Genomic DNA, 26,590 nt, shown 5'->3' with positions numbered 1-26,590 from the left:
GTGTTTTCTTCCTGGAGGGCTATTTATATAAATGAGCATTATAGTCCCCCCACTGTCATTCAGGGATGTGGCCAGACACACTTGCACTCTTAGAAGTATGCCTTTGATTTTTCTATTTCTGACTGAATTACTACAAGTCTGAACACTGTGTGGAAGTGGATTTTGGGACTAACCCACATGAAGCAAGATCACTTAGTATGCTGCGAGTGCACTGAGTCTTTTCTTTGAAGTCTGTTCAAGGGAAAGTTTTGCCTTCCAACAACATAAGAATTGTTCTCCTGGAATGTGCTTTGAGTTTGCCAATTTTTGGAGGTTATATCCAGAGCAAAGCTACAAAGAATCATTCAGCATGAATCTAAGAACTTTGTCATGTGGCAACACTGTGCTGATGGTATATAGGGGGAGGTGATGGGCATACAAAGAAGAAGAATCAAGGACACAATACATTTGAGTGCCCTAAATGTACACTCTACTTTTATTCTGTATTATAAAAGTTAAATTATAAAAATGTTTCTAGCCCTCTCACATGCAAGTTTTTCTGATGCTGGTTATGATGATGATACTGGTGGTGATACTGATGATTGTGTTTTCTTTAAGTACTATCAATTTCTATGGTTCTTTGAACCACTTTTTAAAACTGAAATATCAGTGTCATACAATATCCTATTAGTTTCAGGTGTATATCATAGTGATGTAATATTTTTATACATTAAAAAACAATTCCCACAATAAGTCTAGTTACCATCTATGACCATACAAAAGTTTGTTTTTTTGTTTTGTTTTGTTTAATTTTTAATATTTATTTATTTTGAGAAAGAGACAGAAAGCATGAGTGTCAGAGGGTGTAGAGGGAGAGGGAGAGAAACAAGCAGACTCCTCGCTGAGCACAGAGCTTAATGTGGGGCTTGATCCCATGACTCTGAGATGAGGACCTGAGCCAAAATCAAGAGTTGGATGCTCAACTGACCGAGCCACCTAAGCACCCCTGTCACCACACAAAATTTTTACAATATCATTAACTATATTCACCATGCTGTCCATTATATCCCCATGACTTATTTTATAGCTGACAGTATGTACATCTTCATCCCCTTCACCTACTTTGCTCATCCTCCTACTCCTTAACCTCCTCAGGCAATCGTTTTTTCCCCCTATATCTTTGAGTTTGTTTCTGTTTTATTTTGTTTTGTCTTTTAGATTCCACATGTGAGTGAGATCTTTCTCTGTCTGGCTTATACTTCATGCCTCAGACCACAGAATCTCAGGGGTTAAAATGGGGCCAAGTCAGCAATAATCTCTTATTACTTTGACATTTGCCCCTGCCAGCAGTTGCAGTATCTCCAACGTTTGTGCAATATCTGCATTTATTTTTTTGAGCCTCTAGAGCATGTTTCAATGATGTTCATGAGAAGGTCTTATTAAGTTCCAAGTGTAATCATCAATTCGCTCTCCCATTTTGGATCTATTCCTCTTTTCTCTGCTACCACTGCAGACACATCACAGTGGAGAGTATTGGGGTAGCACATTCTTGGTCTCTGAGTCATCAGCAGGATGCTGGAGCCTTGTGGTGTGGGGAGACCCCTGCCTCCTTGACATCTTGTTACTAATGCCTATGCCCCAAAATCTTGCAAGAGAAACATGTCTCTTGGTTTGGATTTGCAGCCCCTTCTTCACTAAAGATTAGTAAAAAGTCTGTGAAGTTTCATGCAAGGGGACACCTGATTTTGAGACAGATATGGGAGGCATTGTCTGCTTCCATGCAACCCAGAGGCTCAAGCTCCTTCCATGAAAATCCCATTCCCTTCTTTAAGGTTGACACATCATCCCCTAGAGTTCTATCGTCAACTGGCTTGACACCAGCAGTGGGTCACATTCTAACTTCTCCTACATTGCAAGATGAGATTTATATCAGAGAGCACTATTTTATTCCTACCTTTATTAATTATTCACGTCCATGAGCATACCGATCCTTACTTCTCTGAATTTCTATTTTCTCATTTGTAAAACAGGGCAGAGTCCCTGCCTAGGAAAGTTATAAAAATGACATGATATATCACACACAACATTTCAAAGCACTATTCTACCATTTTAAGACAATAATATGGCAATGTGTTAGGGTGACTCGGGCAACTGAGAATCCTCTGGAGGAACTCAGGGAAAATAAGTTCTTTGGCCAAAACAAGAAAGTCATTACATTTTCCAGCTCTTTCCATGCTCTAGAAATTTCCCTGTCTAGTGAAAAATGGACACATGAAATAGGTACAAACATGGCAGTCCTTTTGAGAAAGGGGGAAGTGGTCACCCATAAGCAACCATGCCCACAATATCAACCTCAAGTCTGAAAATTCTGGCAATCGGTTACCCTCATCAAACTTATAGAATTCTGCAGACTTGTGGCATTAGCACCAGGTCAGTGGAAATCAAGACCTTTGGGTTTGTGGACTAAAAAGGCAGGAAAATATCACTGGGTTCAGTTGAGGTGAACAGGTTTCTGCATGACCAGGAGTCATTGAGAAGGTTTCAACATCTATATGCAGCCTTGGGTTTCAGATGTTTTCAGGACTGCTAGAAAGATAAATATGTCCTTAGGTTAATATGTCAACAAAGTAATTACTTGAAAGCATTGGGGAGGTTGTATACATGATGGTATTTGTCATCACATCATCTCTCTCACATTATACATTTGAGGGGAGGAAACATACATTTATCTTTGTTTTTCTTAAAGTATGAGATTACCTTTCAAACATTCAGAGCCCACAAATATTTTTTTACTTATTGAAAAAAGAGGCAAAAGACAAAATTTGCCTTAGAAAAGTCATTTACTATGTGTACAAGACTATAGCATAATTTCACATACTTATGATGGGGTTCCTGTTCCTCCCAGCTCCCTCTGCATCTGCTGCATGCTAAGCACCTGCTGTCTCTGCAACTCACAGAGAGTTGGGCATTCTGACTCACAGGGAAAGGTCAGCATTCTGATTGCCCTGTGAATCGGGTACAGTTGCCCTGTGATTTTTCCATTATGAACATGCTGGTTGAATTTTGCTATAATGTATTCCTCACACATTTCCCCTTCCTGATTTGTGTCTCATTGCCCTCATTCAATTCACCACGATGGCTGTTTCTGTATGAAGTTTTATCCTTTCCCTCCCAAATGTTTAGTCTAGTAGAGCCACACACCAATAAACTTACCCTTTATTCTTAGAACCACTGGCAATTCAGAACCTCATTTATGGAGGGCTTTGTCCTGCCACTTCCCATTAAGTGGAAATAGTGGAAATGCAGGCGAATGTCATTCACACTCTGGGTCTGACACTGTGTTTCAGAATCCACATGTTGTCAGAGAGAACAATCATGAGATAGGTCAGGCAAGCTCTGGATTTCAATTTAGGGAGTCTCACTGAATTTGAATTAGTTCTGTGGTTGTGAGGAAAAGTATATGTGGTGTTATTCCATACCAGTGACACAAGTCATAGAGGAAGGTGGCAGATTATTGGTGAGGAATCCAAACTGGGGCCTAACAATGTAAGAGATCCTTCAATTGTGAGATGTGCCATATAAAGATCTTTCTCTTCTGAAGATTCATTAGAAGCGTTAAGGGGAGCCTGGGCAGCTCCAGTCAGTTAAGCATCTGACTCTTCATTTCAGCTCAATTCATAATCTCAGAGTCATGAGATCAAGCCAGATCTGCATGGGGCTCTGTGCTCAGCACAGAGTCTGCTTGACATTCTCCCTTCCTCTCTCTCTCTGCCCCTTCCCCAACTCATACACATGCACACACATTCACTGTCTCTCTCATAAATAAATAAATAAATAAATAAATAAATAAATAAACAAATAAATAAATAGAAATTCATTAAAAGATCAAACCCAAATGCAGATTAGAAAAACGCTTGGAGAAGTAAATTATGAGTAGTGTCATGTCTACTTAGAACAAAGATAATGCAAAATTTCAACAAATGTTTATTCATGGATTGTTGATGTGTGTCCAGCCTGTTCAGACTGAAATTTAATGGGATTGGAGGTCTGAAGTTCTTTGAAGTGGAAACGATCTGTGTTACTGATCATCAAGTGGCCTTGGATTATTATTTCACCTTTTGAGCTTTTGTTTTCATGGGGATAAAATGGAATAATAATTCTTACTATGCATGATTGTTAAAGGGCATTTTTCCTATTATCTTGGAGTTTCAGCAAAAGGTGAAAGGCAGAGAACAATAGGTGATCAATGAATCCCCTTTCATTCTAAAGATAAAGCTAAGCAGGAACCTAGGAGCCTCTCTAGGGTTTACTATGACCTCCAGCCTTCCATCTCAGTAGGCCTATGATGACCAAAGACTAGAGAATTTGGGGAACATTTGTGGGAGTGAGAGTGTCAGCCAACTGGCAGTGCTGGAGCATTTTCTCTTTTCTGTAAGGGAGTGACGGTGTGCTTCCTGAGCCCAGTTCAAATTAGAATGAGGAAGTAAAAAAAAATAGAATGGGGAAATCTCAAGAGAATATTCATAAATATATCCTGGCTGAAGGTGTGTGGTGTGCACAGTTGTGGTATGGGTCAAGGTGAGAATGTTCAGGAAGGTCCTAAAATGTGTCCTGAGAAGTGAGGCCCATACGACGGGATAGTGACACAGTTAGGATAATGCTGGGAGTGAGGGGCATGCACACTGAGAGAGGATCAGGTGGGCTGTACTCTCACCCCTGAACAAGAAGATATACCATCTGAGTGCCATCAGATGAGGTAGGTCCTGCGACAAGGAGGTTTTTTTAAAAAACTATTTTATTTATTTATTTGAGAGAAAGAGAAAGAGTGAGAGTGCACAAGCAGGGAGAGGTAGAGAGAGGAAGAGGGAGAAGCAGACTCCTTGCTGAAATTGGAGCCTGATGTGGGGCTGAATCCCAGGACCCTGAGATCACAACCTGTGCCAGAAGCAGATGCTTAACCAACTGAGCCACCCCAGTGCCCGGGGACAAGGAAATTTTGGCCATAAGAGGCAAGTTGGCTGTGGAGCTTTGAAAGGTCAGGCAAAATCGAGTGTGTGTCTGGAAAGTGCCTCTTAGAGAAACTCACCTACTCTGACAGACAGTTTTTGAATCAAGGGTAGTGGCAGCTGAGAGCATCAATGTGAAAATGTTTTTGTCATTTCCTTCTATTTCTCAACTCTTGTAGCCCTGGGCACCCCCATCAAGTGCAGGCCTACATGTGCTGGTGAGAAACTCTGAGGATGAGTGTCTGGATTGCTGGTGCACACCTAGTACATGGTTAGCACTCAAAGGCAAGGCTTTTATGAATATGATTACATGACTCAGTGAGAGAGGGGAATACTTGCTTTACATATAACATCACAATAAAAGTTTTAATGTTATAGTCATAGGAACCCCCTTGAAAAATTCATCATGAACTGGATTTCTTCATAGAATATGAACTTCACACTCAGTCCACCAAGAATTCTATTGCCTGAAAAATTTTTTTCCTAAAGCTTTATTAAGGCAAATAACTTACTAAAATCACAGAAACAGAAAAAGAAATGAACAAGTCACAAATTTGATCTTACACCATTTAGGTTTATTTTCAGATCTGCTTTGTTTATAAAATCTAAAGCAAAAAAGAATAAAAGGGGACTAGGTAATCTGCCACCCCAAATCTCTTCCTAATTCTTATTATTTCATACCTTCTCTTCCAGTATTTTTGAAGTTATCTTCATGGAATTTTATTCATTTATTCAAATCTTGATAGATTTCTTAAATATCATGACACAGTGGATTTGTATCGGAGTTGTTTGTGCTACACTGAAGTAGTCCTTGATGAGGAATGCTGGGAGGCACAAGACAACAGTTCAAAGTTCTGCCAGAAGTCATAAAATGGGGGAATGCTTGCAAAACAGGTATCACTACACAACATAATAGGTAGCACTCTTTTTAAAATATTTTATTTATTTATTTGAGAGAGAGAGGGAGAGTAGCATGAGTGGGGGCGATGGGCAGAGGGAGACGGAGAAGCAGACCCCTGCTGAGCAGGGAGCCCGAGGCAGAGCTCGATCCCAGGACCCTGAGATCATAACTGAACTGAAACCAAGACTTGGATACTCAGCTAACTGGGCCACCAGCTGCCCCAGTAAATAGCACTTTAAATTTATAGTAGAGCTGATAGTAAAATTGGCTGTGTGACTTTTTGTTATCTTCTTCTAAATATATTTTAATATCTTAAAAAAAAGGGATCAGCATATGTCGATATCCTGAGTTATACTCACTTGTCCAGTTTCAAGCCCAGAGCATTGTTTCTGAGGCATCAGCTATGCAGAATATGCATGCAGAATATGCATAGGCCATACATTCTAAACTCTTCCAGGAACTCCTACAAAGAGATACTTGATCCCTACATACAGTCCTATGGGTCCTATCCTCAGACATCTAAACATTTTTTTCCTGGTGGTATAAGAAGATAAGGGTAGAGATCATACCTTTCTGTGACACTGAGTCAAGAAAATGTTCAAAGAAACATTTGCAAATGTCAAGAAAAGGAATAAAGGGGAAAGTGATGGCACTAAGATGGTATATTTTAAAACTTTTTTTTAAAGTGGGTAAAGCTCTGCTTTACAATGAACTGAATAGTGTGCAACATTTTCCAAGACCAGATGGCCCCATCTTACTGTTGACTGACTGCTGGACATCCTTCATTTAGAATTTTTTTTTATCAGAGATTCTTATTCCCAGTAATGCCAAATGGGGGTATTCAGATCAAGTCTTCAATGAAAATGCCTAAAATTTATTCAAATTGGCAAAGAAGAAGTCGAACTCTCCCTCTTTACAGATGACATGATACTGTACATAGAAAACCCAAAAGACTCCACCCCAAGATTGCTAGAACCCATACAGCAATTTGGCAATGTGGCAGGATACAAAATCAATGCCCAGAAATCAGTGGCATTTCTATACACTAACAGTGAGACTGAAGAAAGAGAAATTAACGAGTCAATCCCATTTACAATTGCACCCAAAAGCATAAGATACCTAGGAATAAACCTAACCAAAGAAGTAAAGGATCTATACCCTAAAAACTGCAGAACATTTCTGAAAGACATTGAGGGAGACACAAAGAGATGGAAAAATATTCCATGCTCATGGATTGGCAGAATTAATATTGTGAAAATGTCAATGCTACCCAGGGCAATATACACGTTTAATGCAATCCCTATCAAAATACCATGGATTTTCTTCAGAGAGTTGGAAAAAATCATCTTAAGATTTGTGTGGAATCAGAAAAGACCCCGAATAGCCAGGGGAATTTTAAAAAAGAAAACCATATCTGGGGGCACCACAATGCCAGATTTCAGGTTGTACTCCAAAGCTGTGGTCATCAAGACAGTGTGGTACTGGCACAGAAACAGACACATAGATCAACGGAACAGAATAGAGAATCCATAAATGGGCCCTCAACTCTATGGTCAGCTAATATTTGACAAAGCAGGAAAGACTATCCACTGGAAAAAGGACAGTCTCTTCAATAAATGGTGCTGGGAAAATTGGACAGCCACGTGCAGAAGAATGAAACTAGACCATTCTCTTACACCATACACAAAGATAAACTCAAAATGGATGAAAGATCTAAATGTGAGACAAGAATCCACCAAAATCCTAGAGGAGAACACAGGCAACACCCTTTTTGAACTCAGCCACAGTAACTTCTTGCAAGATACATGTATGAAGGCAAAGGAAACAGGGATCCCTGGGTGGCGCAGTGGTTTGGCGCCTGCCTTTGGCCCAGGGCGATCCTGGAGACCCGGGATCGAGTCCCACGTCGGGCTCCCAGAGCATGGAGCCTGCTTCTCCCTCTGCCTGTGTCTCTGCCCCTATCTCTCTCTCTCTCTGTGGCTATCATAAAAAAAAAAAAAAAAAAAAAAGGAAACAAAAACAAAAATGAACTATTGGGACTTCATCAAGATGATAAAAAGCTTCTGCACAGCAAAAGAAACAGTCAACAAAACTAAAAGACAACCTACAGAATGGGAGAAGATATTTGCAAATGACATATCAGATAAAGGGCTAGTAGCCAAGATCTATAAAGAACTTATTAAACTCAGCAGCAAAGAAACAAACAATTCAATCCTGAAACGGGCAAAAGACATGAACAGAAATCTCACAGAGGAAGACATAGACATGGCCAACAAGAACATGAGAAAATGCTCTGCATCACTTGCCATCAGGGAAATACACATCAAAACCACAATGAGATACCACCTCACGCCAGTGAGAATGGGGAAAATTAACAAGGCAGGAAACAACAAATGTCAGAGAGGATGGGAGAAAGGGGAACCCTTTGTACTGTTGGTGGGAATGTGAACTGGTGCAGCCACTCTGGAAAACTGTGTGGAGGTTCCTCAAAGAGTTAAAAACAGACCTGCCCTACGACCCAGCCATTGCACTGTTGGGGATTTATCCCAAAGATACAGATGCAGTGAAACGCCGGGACACCTGCACCCCGATGTTTCTAGCAGCAAAGTCCACAATAGCCAAACTGTGGAAGGAGCCTCGGTGTCCATCGAAAGATGAATGGATAAAGAAGATGTGGTTTATGTATACAATGGAATATTCCTCAGCTATTAGAAATGACAAATACCCACCATTTGCTTCGACGTGGATGGAACTGGAGGGTATTACGCTGAGTGAAATAAGTCAGTCAGAGAAGGACAAACATTATATGGTCTCATTCATTTGGGGAATATAAAAATTAGTGAAAAGGAATAAAGGGGAAAGTGGATAAAATGACTGAAAATATCCGTGAGGGTGACAGAACATGAGAGATTTCTAACTCTGGGAAATGAACAAGGGGTAGTGGAAAGGGAGGTGGGCGGAGGGTTGGGGGTGACTGGGTGACGGGCACTGAAGGGGGCACTTGATGGGATGAGCACTGGGTGATATGCTATATGTTGGCAAATTGAACTCCAATTAAAAAAAAAAAAGGGAAAATGCCTAAAATCTCCTTGGAAATATCAAAGTGCTGGTAAGAAAATAATGCATTCCTTGGCCAATATCTTCCCACCCCCCACCCCCCCCCGGCCAACATCTAAGAGAAAATGAAGGAGGATAAAAACCACGACACCGGATGACCACAGACAGGTCCTTTAGTCCCGAGGTTTTCTGTGGATCTCAAAAAAAAAAAAAAAAAAAAAAAGACAGTGGGCCCATGGGCTGTCCGCTTAAAGAGAGGTGTCAAATAGAGATCCTGAAAGGCAACTCTCATAGTTGAGATGAATTAGATATACACCAATACCTTACTCAGCACAGGGGCAGCAGGAAAATGGTTGCTCTGCACCTTGGTTGAGTTTCCACAGAAGATGACTTCAGAGTCAGATTTGATGCAAGTAGTTTATTGGCAACTATAGTAGATGCTGTACTATGCAGTTTATACCCCCCCTTCAAGAATGACATACTCAATCCAATATACCTATGAGTGTGGGCTGAAGCTGGCTCTCAGGTGAGTTCCTCTTCAGGATCTATACTCAGCTGAAGAGAGCTCCTCATGGGAGGTCATCCCCTCCCTGGCAGCAGCCCACATTTAATGAGTAGTCCATGCAGAGGATATGCAGGCCTAGGCCTACCATCTATGTCTCAGTGAGGGAAATGTCTGAAGGCCTTTCTAACCTTGGAGCTCCCTCCCTGTGTCACCAAGGGCCTCAGGTGTTAGCTTCAGCTTTTCTCTCTGCCCAATCCTGCTTGATCTGTGTTCACATATGGAGAAAGTACTCTCCAGTAAGCCTTCTGTATATAAAATCTCAGAACTTCAGGGTTTGTTTCTTAGGAAACCAAACTGACAGGAAGTGATTCCAGAGACTGAGGGTATGAGCCCATGAAGGGAAGAGGGTCAATATTAAGTTATGTAAAGCAACTGATTAATGCTCAGAACAACTTGGCTCAGTTTCCCTGGGCAGCATGGGGACACAGTGCAGATCGCTCCTCAGAGGGACAAGGAAACCAGTATTTTCCACCAACTTCCATTCATCATTGATTGAGGGTTGTTATCAGAGTTGCCAGTTGTCATGTCCTCAGCATATCCAGGCTATCCACAAAATATACCAGCACTCTTCCATGGCCAGAGGAATCTCTTACTTGAAGTCAGATGTCACTGTCATGAACAGAAATGATGGGTTATGACACAGTGTGGCCAGGGTATCAATGCCATTTACTATACCTTGATTCTATGTGAGCAGAGTAAAACAAGGAGAGGGAAAAATGTCATCCTGACTGTTGTACCACAGATCCAGTTATTAAAAAATTTTTTTAATTTAAATTCAATTTGCCAATAAATAAATAAATAAATGAATAAATAAATAAATTCAATTTGCCAACATACACTATAATACCCAGTGCTCACCCCATCAAATGCCCTCCTTAGTGACACAGATCCAGTTGTGACATGAACTTACATCGTCCTTACACACTCCCTCTCTGTGGTCCAGGGAACCTGACATAGGAACTTGCTTTAAGTAGTTCTAGACTAGTAATGCCTCCAAAAGCCTAACAGAAGGAAATCCATATCTACTACAAAGGAATAATCTGGCGCCCTAGAGTTAATAAAAATCTACCCATACATTTTAAAAGAACAATATGGAGAAAAAAGTAAAAAAAAAAAAAAAAAAAAAAAAAAAAGGAAAAATCAAGTTAAGAAGGAAACCTGTAGAAATAATAAAAAAGAATATCTAGACTCATAAAGACTTGAGATATTGGACTTATAATTGATTATGCAACAACTAGGTTATTACATATGGAAGGAAAAATGAAAGCTTGAATGTATTTGCTAGAGAGAGAACTTGAAAAAATAACTAAGTATATTTGAAAAAGGAATACTTCTAGAAATTAAGAATGTAAAACAACCTGAAATTCAATACTCAGTGGAAGGACTAACAGCTGAATAGAATCTGCTGACAGGAAAAGCAATGAAATGGAAGAAGGGTCAGAAAAATGATACAGAATATAGTATCGAGGAACAAAAGAAACTGGAGACTATGATATGTGGTAAGACTACAAGGAATGTATGCATATAATTGGAGTTCCAGAGGATAGATAGAGGTTGAGAGATAGTTGAAGAAATCGTGGCTAACTTATGCCAATTTGATGAAAACTATAAACCCACATATGCAAAAAGCTCAGAGAGACAAAGCCAGGAAGAGAAATATAAAGAAAATGAGATCAAACAACGTAATCTACTGTTCAAAACACATGATAAAGAAAAAAAATCTGGGGGGATCCCTGGGTGGCGCAGCGGTTTGGCGCCTGCCTTTGGCCCAGGGCACGATCCTGGAGACCCGGGATCGAATCCCACGTCGGGCTCCCGGTGCATGGAGCCTGCTTCTCCCTCTGCCTGTGTCTCTGCCTCTCTCTCTCTCTCTCTCTCTGTGACTATCATAAATAAATAAAAAAATTTAAAAAAAAAAAGAAAAGAAAAAAAATCTTAAAATATGAAGAGGAAAATAAGATATTTCCAATATCCTATCCTGTACAGAGGAACAAAGGTGACAATGAGAATCCCTATAAGAAACTATGAAACTCAGAAAAGGATAGAATCTTTGAAAAATTAAAAAAAAATCATACTACGATTCTATAACCAGAAAGTATATCTTTCAAACCAGGAAAGTGAAATAAAGTTGAATGAAAGAAGCCTGACCAGCAGTCCTGTCCTACAAGAAACGTGGTTTCCTTAAGCATTAGGAAAATGATACCACATCTGATTTAAATCTATGCAAAATGATTAATGGTACCAGAAATAGTAAACTGAGGCAAAGGCACCAGGCAGAATGCTAGTCAGCAATATGAAGGGATGGACTATGGTGAACACAACAATGTAGATGAACCTCAAAAAAGATTTGCTGAATCATACACAATCACATTGTTTCATTCCATTTACATGAAGCTCTAGGACAGGCAAAACTAGTCTATAATGAAAAATAGCAGAATAGTAATTTTCTTTTTGAAAGTGTAGGTCAGGGAGTAACTGGAAAAAGCATGAGGATACTTTATGAGTTTGTGGTAATATTTTATATGTTCATAATAGTTTGCCTTTCAGAGATGTATATGGTTTTTAAAAGTCAATGTATATCTCAGATTGGTTCATTTCATTTAAGTAAATTTCACAACTAAAGAAAAAACTGTAAATAAGTATTGAACACTAGTTAATAATATGCGTGCTGATTACCTGTATGGAGGTCTTTGGCTCTCTGCAGTTCACTTTGAAATGTATAAAGAAAGAGAATGGTTAATAAATTATACAAAGGTAAATAGTTGGATGGATACTCACTTGATCAAAAATATAATACTACGTTAATCTAGAATCTAAATTGAAGGCATACAGGCATTCATTGTAATTTCAGTTTTGTTCTATAATTGAAGTTGTTCATAATACATTTTGAAAAACTACCAGCACAAAGTGAAAATGCTAAATCCAAACTTATAAATCTTTTAGAAGTTAATCCTGGAAATGCTTTTATGACATTGTGGATTTCTTATATAGGACAAGACATAAAAAGAACAAACCATAAAATAATGGATTGATAAAATCAACCCCATTAAATTTAACAGCTTCTCTTCATCAGAGGATAGCATTTAATAGAGCACAAAGATGAGCTTCTGAATGCAAGGTGATATTTACAACACAGATAGTGAACTAGTTTCCAAACCACACAATGAACTCTTAAAAAAAAAATCATTAAAAAAAAAAGGTCAGATAACACAATACAACAAAGATTCAGTAGGCAAATTAATTGGGTAGACATTTCACCAAACAAGGAATCAAAATAGTTAACTTAATGATTAAGAGATACTCATTAAAACTACAAAAATATACCATAAGTATCTCAACAGATCATGTAAAATTACAAAGTCTAAAACAGATCACACTCTTGAAGATGTGGACCAATGAAACTATGATGCAACATTTATTGGTATTTGATAAATTCATTCTGGAAAACTACTTGCAATTACTGTGGCATACCAGCTCCATTCCTATGTGTATATACTAGAGGAAATCTCATATGCACCAAGCTGCATATATAATAAGTTTTCCATCAGGTTTGAACACTTTATCCCTTTTCCTAAAAAAAAAAAAATTCCCACAACTAGCCAACCAACCAACCAACCAACCAACCAACCAACTAACCAACTCTGACACAAACAAACATAATGTTGAAAAAAGTATCAAGAAGCAAAACAAAACAAATGGTATGAGTTATTCATTAACAGTTCAAAAATAGGTAATCCTGATCTATACTGATCAGAAATGCATACCTAATTGGTAAAACCATTCAGAAAAAAAATATGAAATGATTATGACCAAGATGAGGATAAGGCTATGCCTTAAGTGATGGTGCTGTGATTGGGCAGGGCTCACAGTGGTGAGAGGCACTGCTGGGGTGCTGTGTTCTATTTTTTGCCCTGAGGGGCATTTACATGAGTTGCCATTGTATTTGTTTTTTAAAATGTACAAATATATGTTTAATTCATTCCTCTATCTATATTTTACAATATAGTTATGTTTTTAAAATTAATCTGATATTATTGATAATGTTGTGATTCTATCTTTTCCCACAAGCACCACAAAATAATATTTTTCTTGGGTAAAAGCTTACCTCCGACTGTCTATAATCTCTCTGGTGGCCTTTAGAGTCACCCATCCCACAGCCCACTGTACACTTATTCTATAGAATGCTCTGAGGCAGAGAAGCAAGGCCCAAAAAGAGCACCCCAAGGACAGACTTGCTGCCCCATCAGTGATGGTTTGCCCCCAAGAGACAATTTGGCTATAAGTCCTGATGTATCACTCCAGCAAAAGTCAGCATGCTGGAGTGCTAGGAGCACCGTGTGATCTGGCTGGTCTCATCAGCACCTTTCCACCACCAAAATTCTCTGCCACATCTGTTTCTGTCCTCAAAGTATCAGAATCAGTTCCTGGAGATGCATAAACAAATAATAATAATAGTAACCATGGTAACAAATAACAATAACAAATAACAACAGAAACTATTTTGAACAACCATCTAATGCTTACTGAGCACTTATTCTGGGTAGGGAGCATTTCATTGCTTTAATGTATTACCTCTTTTCATCCTCATAGTGTTTCTATGAAGTAGGAGCCATTATTTTTCTCATATTATAGTTTGAAAAACTGAGCTACAGATCCGTGAAGTAATCTTCTCAAAGTCACGGAGCATGTAAGTGATGTATCAGAGCTGGGTTTCCAACTCAGGAGGTTTGCCCCCGCATTTCCCACTCTTGACTACTATGCTATTTGGTAAGACATGAGTTTGTGTTTGTCTGCTTGTTTTTGTGGGGTTTTTAAAAGATTTTATTTATCTCTCAGAGAGAGCACAAGCAGAAGGAGAGGGAAGGGGGAGGGGGAGGGAGAGACTCTCAAGTGCATTCTGTGCTGCACATGGAACTCCACGTGGGGCTCTATCTCATGATCCTGAGATCATGACCTGAGCCGAAACCAAGAGTCGGATGTTTAACCAATTAAGCCCCCCAGGCACCCCAAGAAATGAGTTTTAAAATATCATTACTTTTACACCTGTGTTAATGTTATTTTTACTACAACATAGGGAATTAAGTGATACATACCATACACTTTAATTGTTCATCAATGTTTCACACAAAGTATGTCTTCATAATCAATAGTTGAATAGTTTGATAGTATGTGTGAAAGAATTAATAATAAGGGATGAGGTGTTTTTTGGTTTTTATTTTAATTTTGGTTAGTTAACATATATTATTTTCAGGTGTACAATACGGGGTGCGTTCTGAATTGAGGTGACTAATGCCAAAGTCTAGATAACTTCACTGACAAATGATAGATGGCTCCATAGTTCTACAAATAATTTAATAAATTAACCCTTGATTATATACAGAAGGTTTAAATGTCAAGTTGAATAAGTTAACTACTTCTATTCCAAATGAGCCACTGAGGTTAAAGAAAAAAAATTTTTTTTTTTGCTTTTCCTCATATCTAATTTTATTTTTCATTTGCCTAATACAGATACTATTTTCCCAAATATCAGTTTAAGAGTTGCCAAAATGTTACTCAATGGTGTTGGATTTCTTTCTGGCTGTTATCGTTTTTATAACAAACTTGGTTCCTGGCTCTGTGCTTCCTGTTATTAATGAAGCCAGCATTGTTGCACTGCTTCCAAACCCAAACATGTGCACTCTAACAGCGCACACTTCTCAGGAAGGCTTGGAGACTCAACCAGAATGTGAATAAGTTAGCTCTGAGCAAGAGCTTCTTGTATGAGGTGGAGAGGCAGAGAGCCAAATCCTGTGGGTCTGGGGAATATCCTTCATGCAAAGGGTTTCTACCAAGTGCTGGAACCAGGAGTTAAAAATCCCTTAAAATTATAAGTTAGCCCCCTTCACAGGCTTAATGTGAAAGGATCTAGTCCCAATTCTGTGGCTCTTGATCCACTGGGGGCCTGAACACTAATTTACTATGAAATGCAGAAGGGAACCAAAAGCTCTTACTGATGTATTTGTAGTAAAGTCATGAAAGCTAAACCCTGCTCCTGACATATGTGCCAATGGAAAAAGGTAAGCAAGCTTTATTGGCTTTTGGCCAGTAAACAGTCACAAGCCATCACTGGCAAGGGCAGGGTAGTCTGAGTGGAAGCTACAGGCAAGAAACTTTGCCACTAATAATAAAAATAAGAGAAAAGGTCGTATTAATGGAGCACCCGCTTAGTTAACATACGTTGGTACTTTTACTTCTTATCTGTGGTTTGACGAATAAAGAAACAGAAATTAAGGTTTCTACCCAGGGTGAAACCTATAGCAAGTGGTCAGTCCATGACTGAATTCAGTTTTCTCCAGGTATCAGAAAATTACACTCACCCCCTTAATTTCACAATCTCTAACCTCATAGGGGCTCTCCCCTTACACTTTCTCCTCCATCCACATCACTCTCCTCTAGTTAGCTGCATTGACTAGCTGTGTGCCCTCGGGCAAGTCACTTCACATCTCTTAGTTTTCTTTTTTTGTTGTTTTTTTTCCCCAAGATATATTTATTTTAGAGAGGGGGAGAGTGAGTGATCATGGGGAGGGGCAGAGGGAGAGGGAAAGAGAGAAACCTTAGCAGAATCCTTGCTGAGTTAAGAGCACAAAGCACGGCTTAATCTCAAGATCCTGAGATCAGGATCCAAGCAGAAACCAAGAGTCAGCTGCTCAACTGACTGCACCACCCAGAGGTCCCTTGGTCCTACTTATGTACAAACTGAGAATAATAATACTCACCTCCCAGGGTTGTTAAGAGCACTAAAGAAACATAAAGATACAGCTCTTTGAATAGTGCCTGAAGCACAGCAAGAGCATTGAGGTCCTTACTTCACAGAAAACAACCAAAAGCACACTTTCTGATGCTTGGTCATCTGACTACACCTATGATTTGTATCCTATGCCAAACCTCTTGTGTCTGTAGTGAAGGTCTTTGTCCCTATCTAGAGCCAATTATTGCACTTTTAAACTGTAATGCATACCCTACTCAAGGTCATGGCTTCAGCTATTCATCGTCTTGTCTCTATGAATTATTACATTTCTTTGCCTGCTGGATCACTGCTATTTTATTTTCTTTTTCTTTTTTTTTTTCACTGCTATTAATATAAGAACATACTGCAGTATCTTTCATTAAAAATAAACAAACCCAAAATGCCACAATCCCTTCCCATTGATGCTGGTGGGCTGGGTCTGAGGATCCAGAGGGGCCCCCTCAAGATCAGCCAAGAGGCTCCTTGGCTTCACATAGGATGGAAATCCAACATGAGCCAGTAAAAGGTGAGGGCAGAGTTTATTGAAGGTGTAGATCAAGTGCAGGTACAGAAGGAGCATCTGGGAGAGTTGGAAAGGAAAAGGAATATAAGTCTTGTCTTTGCTTGGGGGCTTGGGGTTTTGATAGACCACTGTGGTCTGATGCATCCAATAACTGGTCAAACAGGTATTCAGGTGTTCTCTATAAGTCACTTATGCCCTGGAGCTGGGGGTCTTGGCATCAGGTGTTTAGACTCAGTTGTCCTGGAGAACATTTATGATGACCCCGTCCAGTCACTCCTTAGGTATTATCTATTGTGCCATCAGACTCCAAAGAAATCAATAACTCCTTGACCTTTATAAGGAGGCCATAAATTAAGGCATGTGTAAGGTGAGGGTGCAGGTCCTAGCAAGAATAGAAGCAGGAAAAGAAGCAAAGGGAAAAATAGCCTTTCATGGCGTCCCTTCAGTTTCTCTGTCTCACCATTTGTGTTGTCTTCCATCCCATCCCTGAAGCCAGACCCCATGAAAGGGCTAGAGGGTTGTGATGGTTGGTTTCCCCAACTCTTCTCCTTTCTTCATTACAGGCCAACTGATTTTCCTCCTTTCTCTCTCCATCAAACGGCTCTTTCCATGGTCACCAGATTTTCCATGATGTTAATCCAATGGTCAATTTCCCCCTTTCACCATACTTGATTTATCAGGATATGATATAGCTAAGCAGTACTCATTGACCCCCCATCAAAAGACTCTTTTCACATGCTTGCAGGACATCATACTCTCCTGATTTTTCTCCTACTGATCTGGCTTTGCAGATTTCTCCTCAGCTGTTCTAAATGTTCAAACAGCACAGTGTTCAGTCCTTGGGTTTCTGATTGTTTTCCTTTATCCGCTCTCACATGGTGACCACATCCAGTCTCAATGCTTTAAAATACATTCTATTAACTGATGTCTCCGTACACCTCTAGTCTGTCCCTCCCCTGAGCTCCTGACACATATTTCCAGCTGTTTGCTCAGTATCGCTTCCAGATACTTTATAGTCCTTTAGAATTATATATACAAATCCACACTCCTAAACCTAACTCTTTCATAGTCTTATCCCTTTCAGTATATGGCAACTCTTTCTTCCAGTTTTTCTGTCCCAAGTCTTGGTGCTATCTCTGACCCTTATCTCTTTTTGAAGACCTAACAGGAAACACTCTTGGCTCTGTATTTTGAACATATCTAGAGTCTAAGAGTTTGTCACTACCTACCTATAACATAGCCAGCCTGATCCAGACCACCACCATTTCTGGTGTAGATTTTTGCAATAGTTCCTAAATGATCTCCCTAATTCCATCCTAATCCCATTTCAATCTGTCCATGCAATAGAGAGATCTTTCCAAAAGTAACACAGACCATATCTGCTCTCTTAATACCCTTTACTGGTATTCATCTCAGGGAGAGGACATGCAAAATTTTCTGGGAGCTTCCAAGGATTTCTACAATCTCCCTAATATCACTGTGATTTCCTTGCTCCTGTGGCTGCAGCAACCCTGCCTTCTTGCCCCTACTGAATGCAGAAGGTGTGCTCCCAAATCAAGACATATCTCTTACTTTCTTTGCCTGGGATTTTCTTCCATCAGATAGCACAACTCATTCTTTTGCTTTTTTACATCTTTAGTCAAACCTCACCATCTTAATGTACCACCCAGAGGTCCCGTGGTCCTTCTTCATCCAATTTAAACTTGTAACCCTCCTTGAACTCCATGTTCCTTATTCCCTTTATCATTTTTTCATTTTTTTTACCAGAAATCTTGACACCATCTGACATCCTATGCTTTTTTTTTTTCTTATTTGTTTCTTGTCCCTTCCCTCCAGTGGAATCTAAGCTTCATGTAAGTAGAGATTTTGACTTATTTTGTTCATTGTTGTATCTACCAGGTTCAAGAATATTGTGCAACATAGTTTTCAAAAATAAATACTGAAAGAATGACTAAAAGCTTTGTCTCTTTTCTTTCCACCTTCTTTCTAATGATGTACTTTCCAACTTGTGAACATTCTTACAATAAGAGCTTATTCTATCCTCATAGCAAAGCTGCAACCTGCATATAAAAATTATTTCTATTTAGTATATAAATAATATATTGTAAAGAGTTAAGTGACTTAGTCAAGATTAGGCAGAGAGTCCTAAATCCTATCATTCCAAATCTGTTACTACATAATTCAATGAAAATATCAATGATGATAAATTCTTGCTTTAAGAAATTTGTAGAAAATCTCCCTAAACTTTTGTCTACTGGATATTGATTTTTTAAAAAAGAAGGGGGGGGGCTATAAATATCCAGAAGTATTTTCATTCCTTGTTTTCTCGGCATTTAAAATAGATTCACCAAAGATTATTGAGTGCTACCCTGCATACACTGGAGATAGAATAGCATGATATGCATGGGATTTCTTTCATGAGATTTCTTCCTTCCTTCCTTTCTTCCTTTTCTAAGTAGTTCCATGCCCAGCATGACCCTGAGATCAAGACCTGAGCTGAAATCAAGAGTTGGATGCTTAACCAACTGAGCCACCCAGGAACTGCATGGGATTTATTCTTAAGAATTTTGTTATGTCTGGTCCATATATACTTTTGCAAACAAGGTATATGCCTACCCATATTTTTATTGATGATCATGTTCAAAATATCTTTTTATTAGCCAAGACTCTAGATTTGCAAGATCATTTGGTTTTAAACCATTGAACACTATCATTTGAATGCTTTTCCTAGACCTAAAGGATGACCTATTCGCTTTTCACAGAAATGCACAGAACCAGGCAATACAAAAAGGAAGGAAGCACTGTTAGCAGCAGTATAAAGGAGGGACTGGAGTGAATCCGGTGTGATTTGGGAGCAGGTGTTAAAACGAAGAGACTTTATGATCTCTAGCACAACAGTGTAATGCATCCCTGGTGCTCTCGCTATTTATATTTCGACTGCTTTCATATTTCTTAGATGTTTCTAGTCTCTCATTACTTGAGTCTTTCCCAGTTCTGAATTCTCCTTTGACTTTGATTATAGGATATATTCTAGAAATTACATGGTAGGCATAGATACTAATAGGAGGTTCCCACTATTTTTAGGCAAAAGCTTCTTGCTCCCTTTATTTGGACACAAATTTTTAACCTTCCTTTAACTGCACTGATTGTCTCTATCCCGGCCCACCTTCTCTGTATCCATTGTCTGGGAGGCCAGTGCATTGCAGCTGTCTCATTTATATAATTCAGCAAATGTTCAGAGAGACCAAACTGTGAACACAATTGTTTCTGGCCGTAAATAGAAGCAAGTTGCTTTGTGTGTTTCTGAGTAATTTCATCTGTGGTTTCCATTCAGATAACTTCACAAATGTTCTTGTCTAAAAAATAATTCACTTCCTCCCTCTTTTGTACCCTGTCTGGCTAAAATGTACGTGATCCATAAACTTGGTAAACACTTTTATTTAACTTTGCTCATTCTAACCTTCATTTGACCCACCTTATGTTAGGCATACGACCTTCCCATGCGCTCTATAGAAGTGGACTAAAGAATTAGAACAGTGGTAGGAAGCAAATTAGGAGCTGTGGACTCCCAAAAGACAGACATCATATCTTATTCACTCTGATGACCCTGCAGTCCTCGCAGAGTGCCTAAAGATTGCACAGGTAGATACCTGCAAGCTTCATAACAGTATTTTTAAATCCTGCCGCACTTATCACAGTGTGAACAAAATGCACATTTCAGCTTCTGTCCTCTTCTTTTTATTTTATTCTAATTTGTCTATCTGTCAGGTGTCCCTTCCATGTTTTTACTTTCAAAGCCTAGCCCTGTTACAGCAATAAGCTCTTCTCAATATATGAACCAAGCTAATGCATCATACATTGATTAAATCATATAAAGCAAAAAGAAAAAAAAACATCAAAATTTTTGGTAAAATTTTGGAGAAACATTTAAAGTACTAATCAGTTAAATAGTAATGACTATAAACTAGCCAGTAATTAGTAACTTCACTAATTATTAACTACTTTACATGCGTTATCTCAGTCCTCAAGACAACTCACTGTAAAGAATAATGTGAAGTGAGGTATACAATTATAAATAACTTGCCAAAGATCCCAGAGATAGCAGAAAATGGAGTAGAATTCCATCCTATGATATATCTGAATCCAGAATTTTCCCTCTTACTCTAAACTGTAATTCTTCGAAAGATGCTACATTATGGTATGGTCTATACCTTTGTAGAACTTCACAGGCTGGGTAAAATGCATCCAAATCCCAGGTTGTACAGAGCAATTCAATTCAATAATTTCTATTTTGAAAATATGTGCAGACATCACATTTCTCGAGGGATTTTATATATAATCATAATTCTGTCTCTTTCCATATAAAGGTTTTAAAAAACCCTAAGACAAGAACAAGCAGGACTCGAGTAGAAGAAGAGTATAGCAAATTCAGTTAAGGATGTTTGCAGTGCCTTGGGGAATCCTACAGAAGGAAGGAGCATATTGTAGAGAATGGAACCTGATAGGGAGAGAGAGAGTGTCCTTGCTAACAGTGTTACAATCTATCACCTCATGACCAGGAATCCAACAAAGAGGATGAGAAAGGAAAGCAACTGGCATTCTGGACAGTGAGAGAGATATGAAGCTTGGTGCAGAAATGAGAAGTTTACAAGGCTCTAAAAGCTAGAATTGGATCAGACTGAGATCTTGGAGCCTGATTTTTGTAACAAAAAGTATGTGAATAAGTAATTTTTAAAAATGTAGCCTTGAGAAGAAGTAAGTTAAATCCAAACACAACAGCAGGATCTTATATGTCTATGGTGGCGGCCAGGAGTAGGATCAGAAGGCTTCGGGTTCTGAGAGGAATGCAAAACAATCCAGAAATAACCCTGGCTTTCATAGGGTACACGATATTGAATTTTAATTACTATTTATTTAATATCAATTTTATTGACATTTATTAACATTATTTAATAGCAATTGTAAGTGAGGTTCTACATAGCTAGTTATACTATGTTAGCAACAGCACAGCTGTCCCATGGGGCACATTTAAGAAGGTTGAACCAGAGGTGCCTGGGTGGCTCAGTTTGTTAAGCCTTGACTCAGGATTTCAGCTTGGGTCATTATTTCTGGGTCGTGAGATAGAGCCCCGCATCAGCTCTACGCTCAGTACAGAGAGTCTGCTTGTCCCTCTCTCTCCCTCTGCTCCTCCTTTCTCTCTCTCTCTCTCTCTTTCTCTCTCTCTCTCAAATAAATAAATAAAATCTTAAAAAAGGAATCTATAACTAGTAGGCAGTAAGTCTCCCTGAGGGCAGGCGAAGGGGATCATCTATGCTGCAGCTGCCCTGGGACTGACTGCATAGGTGGGTGACTCATTTCACTTTTTGAGGTCACCCTTTTATTGTAAGAGTCACTGCTGTTTTGTGTTCCCCAAGGGCCCACAAAATATTAATTTAAGTGGAGCTACAAGAAACAGAGGTCCAGGGGGATCCCTGGGTGGCCCAGCAGTTTAGTGCCTCCTTTGGCCCAGGGCATGGTCCTGGAGTCCCAGGATCGAGGCTTCCTGTGTGGAGCCTGCTTCTCCCTCTGCCTGTGTCTCTGCCTCTCTCTCTCTCTGTATCTGTCATGAATAAATAAATAAAATCTTTAAAAAAAAAAAAAAAGAAACAGAGGTCCATGGCGGGCTTAAAGGAATGTGTTATTCTTTCAGAAATTTTTGAAAGTGAATTTGTAACTGTAACAAATTTGCAAAGGTAAATAACAGAGAGGCAGCTTCCAAGCATAGTTTATAGAGTTACCTTGGTTTCGTCTGTTGTTGTTTGGTGAGTTAAAGCATGTTGTGTTAAAATATTATCCTCAAAGAGCTAAGAATCACTTTGATGAATTCTGTTTTATGTTGATTGCAGCACCATACTCACTGGGGAACTTTATAAATATTATTCTAATTGGAAAGCCTTTAATATCTATTGCTAGAAGAGACTCAGAAGCTGTTATTAATTCATGATGTGATTCAAGCTAGATGTAAGGTTATGGGAATATGAAGATTCATAAATATATTTTGCTCCAGATCGCTCATGTTGTATAGACTATAGTGAAAAAAAAAAAAAAGGAACTTTCTATAGTTGTGTCAAACAATCAGTCAAGAGGGGCACCTGGGTGATTCAGATGCTTAAATGTCTGACTCTTTATTTTGGCCCAGGTCATGATCTCAGGGTTGTGAGATCGGGTTCTGTACTAGGCTCCATGCTGGGTGTGGAGCCTGCTTGAGATCCTTGCTTTGCCCCTCCCCCTCCCTGTCTAAAAAACAAAACCAGAACCCAAAAACAAAATTAGTCTAGAAACATGGATTGAATAACTCTTTCTTGAGGTGCACAGTACAAGGTACGGGGCGGGGAGCGGGGGGGATAGGGAGAGCAGAATAAGATGCAAATTCTACCCCATAGAAACTTACAAACTAGCACGAGAGAGTAGTATGCTTTTATGTTTAAAATATGACCAATCACTTTTCTCTAAGTGGTACGTTGAAACCAGCAGTTCTGGTGTGCACTGTTCTTGCTTCCATTTTGAATCGATGAGAGCTCAAAGTAATTAACAAAACTCCTAAAGTGTTCTAGTCAAATGTATTGACCTGAGAAGAGAATAAGACAATTTTAATTGTCTTCTTTGACAATTAAGAAGAAAAGAAACTCTAAAAAGAACTTGTTTTCTCATAGAACTAAATCTTTTCTCTTCCACCTCAATTCAAGATAAGCTGGAGGATGTTAGTTCATTTCCATCTTCAATAAATGTTTTCCTTTTTTAAAGTATGGTGTTTGATCTACCTTATCAAACATTTGGCTTCTCTGTTGACATTGCACACAAACACACATGTCTAACAAAATAAACATGACTACTGGATCCCCGATGGACAGCAACATCCAGTAGTGTGTGCAGACAGCTGCTGCAGGCCAGTTTTCTAGACTGTTCTATTTAATCATTGCTAATACTGTTCTTTAAAAGCTCATACTTTGGAAAATGAAAATAAAAATAAAAATAAAAGCTCATACTTTGGGATGCCTAGGTGGCTCAGCCAGTTAAGAGTCCAACTCCTGGTTTTGGCTCAGGTCATGATCTTAAGGTCATGGATCCAGCTTCATATCAGGCTCCAAGCAGAGTCTGCTTCAGATTCTCTCTCTCCCCTTCTGCTTCTGCCCTCACTCATGCTCCCTCTCTTAAATAAATAAATAAATAAATAAATAAATAAATAAATAAAATCTTTTAAGACCAAATTCATACTTTCCAGGTTTAGGAAAGAAAGTAAAAAAGAAATGGAAAATTTATTCTGAACCCTTGAAAGAGCACCGGTTCAGTCATAGTTACTATTCATCCAAAATGCTAAATGGCATTGACATGACTTCTGACAGATAACATGAGATAAAGAATAATATTGGCACTTATATGGTATGTAAGTTCACTCCAGGCATCCTTACCATGGAGGAAACTGTTTTCCAAGTTTTTTTGCATGAATATTTTTATTAAAAGACTTGGAACACCTGGGTGGCTCAGTGGTTTAACATCTGCGTTTGGCTCAGGGTGTGATCCTGGGGTCCTGGGATCGAGTCCCTCATCGGGTTCTCTGCAGGGAGCCTGCTTCTCCCTCTGCCTGGTCTCTGCCTCTCTCTCTGTGGCTTTCACGAATAAATGAAATCTTAAAAAAAAGACTTAAGGGACTCAAGTTTGTCAATAAAACTCATAAGAGAACAATGTCAGTTGTGAGAAGTAAAACTTTCATGCAGCTGATTAGCCATTTGTCTCCCAATTTGTGCTAAGTGTGTAAATACACCTTTGTAGGATGTCAAATAACCATTAGTTGCTTGGTAACATCGAATATTCCTAGTGCCTTATCAGACATAGCCAAGTTGGGATTGTTATGTCAAATCCCTACATCAAAACCTGTTCATCAAAACTTTCTCTCAGGAATCTGGAAATACATTGACAGACATCCACTATTAATCACCATTAAGAGTTGCTCTGTACATATTACCCCCTGCAGCTCCTATAATATTACTTTAAGCTGATGAACCATAAGGAAGTTTGTTTAAAGTGGCATGGTAGAAAGAATACAGCCAGATAATTAATAATTAACACATTAGTGTTAAAAGACCAGACCAAGGAATTCTCTTAAGAAATGGCATGAAAGGTATATATAAACCAAAGAGACATAGAGCCTTGCTAAGGACTTGCCTTATTAGAGAAAAGATAAAGATATTGATGATTCTAAGAAATCAATAAAATCACTTATAGGTTTTAAATCAAGCTATTACTATAAAAACTAAGATATAATATGTAACTTTTCTTTTTGAGAGAGAAAGGACAGGAAGGGTGGGGAGTGGAAGGGGGAGAGAGAGAATCCTAAGCAGGCTCCATGCCTGGCTCAGAAGCCTGATGAAGGGCATGCTCTCATAATCCTGAGACCTAAGATCATGACCTGAGCCAAAATTAAAAGTCAGACACACTTAACCAAGTGAGCCATTCAGGCGCCCCTCCTACTGTATGACTTTTAAAACAGCAGCATCTAAGTTGATTTATCTGATGGAAAATATAAAGGAAGAAATAACAAATAGAAAGTAAATATTATTAGGTGAAAATATGAATGACATAACAATATCTTAGTGTAACATTAAGCATAATAATTGTTAACAAGTAAATCTCTCTAGTTAAAACACAGAGAGATGCTTAGATTCCTTTAAAAAATATGAGAGTCAGGCACCTGGGTGGTTCAGTGGTTGAGCATCTGCCTTTGGTTTAGGTCTTGATCCCAGAGTCCTGGGATTGAGTCCCTCATCGGGTTCCCTACAGGGAGCCTGTTTCTCCCTCTGCCTGTGTTTCTGCCTCTCTCTGTGTCTCTCATGAATATATAAAATCTTTAAAAAATTAAAAATTAAAAAAATGTAAGAGTCAACAATTTTAAGATGTACAAAAGAGCAAAAAGACATATAGTCTGAAATAAGGATAAAACTGTAATGGTGATAAGAAATTTTGTTGAAAAAGCATAAGAATGGATTTGCCATGGCCAGAGCATGAGGAGATTTGTATGAGGAGAACAATGTTCCCCAAAGGTGCCAAAAGTAGAAATGGCTCTCAGTTGTCAGGTTGACCAGATGTCTTTTTGTGCGATGCCTGTTAAGACTCCTTGCCCAGTGCTTACTCATGGTCTCATGCACAACGTAGCTTTGATGAAAGAAAGATAAATTATATATAAATTTAATTACATTGACTTTCCCTCACCAAGGGTGAAATGGCTACCACCACTACTGATTCCCAGTTTGCAGAGTAGAAACAAAGCTGAAACCCTGATAAAGCACCACACCATTTAGCCATCTGAAGACAAGTACCTATATTGAATGAAGGGAAAAATAGTTTTTCTTCAGGAAAGGTAGAAAGTGTTTTGTCACTTCAAGAGTTGTTTATCCAGACATGAAATTTCTTAGCTTGACCACAGTCACCCAGCATCACCATCCACAGAACAATTGAATGCCTCTTTCACCATCAACATCTCACACAATTCTTCTGAATAAGGAGTTTATTTTAATAAATAAATAAATGAGATAATCAGCTCACAACCATGGGATTCACTAATACCATCCTTTCCCTGCTAGCCAAAAGCACCTGAGCTAATAGAATGATGAACAGGTCTAGTGAATACTTAGTTTTTATGAGATTGTATGCTGTCTTATGAGACACAGTATATGCTACAAACAAGCAACTGATATTTGGAAGTATTTTTCTCAGATCCAGATCTCATGGGTCCAGAAACTAAAGGTTAGATGTAGGA

At 38.9% G+C, this 26,590-nt stretch overlaps 2 long non-coding RNA genes across 6 annotated transcripts in view; one reads left to right on the top strand and one right to left on the bottom strand.

Moving 5' to 3' along the window:
- The window catches only part of LOC140631732 (uncharacterized), a 138,900-nt gene that overhangs the window by 46,498 nt on the left and 65,812 nt on the right, over positions 1 to 26,590 (top strand). The window contains exon 1 of one of the 5 annotated variants that reach the window (XR_012029257.1): positions 13,135 to 14,275. The exons of 2 other annotated variants lie outside the window; for them this stretch is intronic. This is a non-coding gene — a long non-coding RNA (uncharacterized lncRNA). Of the gene's footprint in view, positions 1 to 13,134; positions 14,276 to 26,590 lie in introns of those variants that run through there. 2 more of the 5 variants (XR_012029258.1, XR_012029259.1) reach the window with 2 other exon arrangements.
- LOC140631731 (uncharacterized) lies at positions 9,347 to 14,388 on the bottom strand. The gene is made up of 4 exons (XR_012029256.1): positions 14,081 to 14,388; positions 13,614 to 13,932; positions 12,185 to 12,216; positions 9,347 to 10,117 (listed from the first exon to the last, which is right to left on the bottom strand). It is a non-coding gene; the product is annotated as an uncharacterized lncRNA (long non-coding RNA).

Source organism: Canis lupus, chromosome 4, assembly GCF_048164855.1.
Source record: "Canis lupus baileyi chromosome 4, mCanLup2.hap1, whole genome shotgun sequence".
In the NCBI taxonomy this organism is placed as follows: Eukaryota; Metazoa; Chordata; class Mammalia; order Carnivora; family Canidae; genus Canis; species Canis lupus.
The sequence above is the reverse complement of the archived record's forward strand: the minus strand, read 5'-3'. Positions and strand labels throughout refer to the sequence as shown.